The sequence below is a fragment of the Crocuta crocuta genome, unplaced genomic scaffold, assembly GCF_008692635.1.
Source record: "Crocuta crocuta isolate KB4526 unplaced genomic scaffold, BGI_CrCroc_1.0 scaffold11, whole genome shotgun sequence".
Classification (NCBI taxonomy): domain Eukaryota; kingdom Metazoa; phylum Chordata; class Mammalia; order Carnivora; family Hyaenidae; genus Crocuta; species Crocuta crocuta.
Window position 1 is genome coordinate 8473936 of NW_027528624.1, and position 2838 is coordinate 8476773.

At 42.8% G+C, this 2838-nt stretch overlaps 1 long non-coding RNA gene across 1 annotated transcript in view; it reads left to right on the forward strand.

The window, feature by feature from the left end:
- Positions 1–572: 572 nt before the first annotated feature.
- Positions 573–2838, forward strand: part of LOC144224193 (uncharacterized) — a 29628-nt gene continuing 27362 nt past the window's right edge. The window contains exons 1-2 of the long non-coding RNA XR_013332978.1: positions 573–631; positions 1130–1223. This is a non-coding gene — a long non-coding RNA (uncharacterized LOC144224193). The remainder of the gene's footprint in view (positions 632–1129; positions 1224–2838) is intronic.

Consider the following 2838-nt stretch of genomic DNA (forward strand, 5'->3'; position numbering starts at 1 on the left):
TGCTTGGGATTCTTTCTCTCTTCTCCTCTCTTTGCCCCTCTCCCCCACTCATTCTCCATCTCTCTTTCAAACTAAGTAAAGAACATTTTAAAAATAATACTAACATATTGTGTGCTTGAAATTTTCTATGAGAGTAGATGTTAAGTATTCTCATGACACATGCGCGCGCGCACACACACACACACAAAGGGCTATAAAGTGATGGGTGTGTTAATTAGCTTGGTTGTGGAAATTATTTCACAGTGCATATGTATATAAAACATCACACTGTACACCTTAAATATATATAAATTTTATTTGTCTTCCTTAAATATATATAAATTTCAATAAGCTGGAAAAAGAAAAATTTGCTTACTTTATAAAAAATAAATGTGGTGCCAAAATAATTTCAAAATTTGCCAAAAATTGTTCATATGTAATTGGATTTTAAAACTGGGATTTAGACTAGCATAGACATTGTGAGGCAATAAAAGATCCTCTAGCGCAATGACCTTACAATTCTAGAACTAGATGACTTTCCAAATGCATAAAAATAAGCTTAAAGATGATTTGTTGTCCTTATAGCTTTAAAGTGATGACGTCCAAAGCCACTGATAGATGGAAATTTGAATTTGAAGAATAAAACATATTGGTAAGTTGATGTTAAATTACAAAATGTGTATCCCAGTTAAAATATTTATTCCCCAACATCTATGATTTTTTTAGGTACACTCCTCCAGCTCCTTAAGCCTGGATAACCATGTCCCACCCTCCAACATGCAGGCCAACATCTCACATTCACACCTGACCACTAACCCAATGCTTCAGAGTAGACAGTTCACACTCACAGGCTGGTCGCAGATCTGCAGCCACATGAATGATGGGTTGGTCTGATTCCTCGTTGCTTAAGAACTTGAACTGGAAGCAACAGAAGTGCTGTTAGTGGTGAGAGAATTAAGAGACACGGGTGTTTCTGTGGCTGTGGGTGACAGAGTACTAGAATGAAGAGCCACACACCCCTGTCGCGAGGTCCCCTTCTTCCCCCAGCCCGAGTCCAGGAGCCCAGGTATGGCATTGATTCTGCCAGGTATGGCTCCAGAGGTGTTCTCATTGCTTCTCACAAAGACACCTCCTTATCTGCTCTGCCTAGAGGAAGTTTTTTCCCAGGAAACCAAAGGAATCTGAACTGGAACATGCTACTGGGAAGGAACCTCTCCACCTGTTTGGGGAAGAAAAAAGTCAAGGTACTGAAAATTACTTGAGGTTTTGTTTGCTTGCTTGTTTTTGCTGGAGACCTAAAGGAAAGGCCAGATTGGTTTTTGTGAGATGACTCATTTGCAAGATGACTCAATGCAAAGTGTTTGGAAACCTTCCATTCTTCATATCTCCTCAAGGCTAAGGCATTCCTGATGCCTCCTCTAGGCTTCTGGTGGGGCTGAGGACCTCGCTCGAGCTTGCTGTCCTAGACATCATGTCTGAGGACTCCTGACCAGGGATTCTTACAGGATTCTGATGCTCAGTCTAGTGGGGCATCTGGGCTCCACAGCAAGAGGGACAAGATTAATTCTCAGTGCTATCATAATGGTATAATTTAGACCACCCATTACACCATTCACAGTAATTTTCTCCTGCTCTACTTGACGTAGAGCTGCCATTGAATGTGTGTCATACATAATCAGATGTCAAAACTACGATTAGCATTTTAAAGCTCCTGTGGCTCTGATTTATGCCTTCATCTCCTGAGCTTCCCTAGTTAATCTATTAAACACGTTAAGGTAATAGTCACACCTCCCTTAATCTGTAGGACAAATAAGAGGCAGCTTGGTGCTGTGGTGTGTGAGGCTTAGGTGAGACCTATTCCTCAATGTCTCTCTTATGTGTCTGTGCCCAATGCCAGAAATCTATTCAATAAGTCACCTCTCCAGCATATAATGAATGGATTAATAACTTTTTGTGTTCGTTCAGGTAACACTTGTGATGTGTCAGACACTGTACTGGTAAGAAAAGGGGGAAGTATAAAGGAAAGAGATAACAATGAGTAAGACACAAATCCTTCCCCAATGAAGTTTAGAATATTGCATGTACACTGTCATAGAAACATGAAAAAGATGTAGTGTTGGGGGAAAGCCTGAGATAGCAATTGTGACTAGAATGCAGAGGGCTTTGTTGGGGGGTAGAATCTGGGATGTAAATTTTGAAGGGCTGGTTGTGGCTGTTAATGGAAGGTCTCACACATATTCTATCTGTCAAGGTCTAGTCAGGAAAAGAGGATCCACACTGGGTATTCCAAAAGAGGGAGTTTAATACAGGGTGTTGGAGGCTACTGGGTGACTCAGTTAAGTGTCTGACTCTTGATTTCAGCTCAGGTCATGATCTCACTTTGTGAGATCGAGCTCCACATTGGGCTCTGTGCTGACAGTGCAGAGTCTGCTTGGAATTCTTTCTCTCCCTTTCTCTCTGTCCATCCCTTGCTGGCACTCCTCTGTCTCTCAAAATATATGGGATTGATCTCATAGGTATGGATGTGAAATGGTTAAAAGGGAATCTTGAGGTAACCCTGACATACAACTTCAGGAAGCAGGTGCCGCCTTACAGCCTGGGAGAGAGAGGGAAGAGGTGGGGTTTTCAGAGCCTAGAGGCTGGGAGAAAAGGTCTTATAGGCATGAGGCTCAGACTTCTGAGGAAGGTCATGGCCTGGCTGCTTCTAGGACCCTTGGGGGCACAATTGGGCTGCTTGTGGGAGCACAGAGAGGTTGAAAGCAGAGACCACTGGGACACAGTGCTACCACTGTGAGATGCTGACAGAAAGCAGAGAGGAGGCAGAAAGCTCCTCCCCCCACCCCACTTGCCTCAGAATTC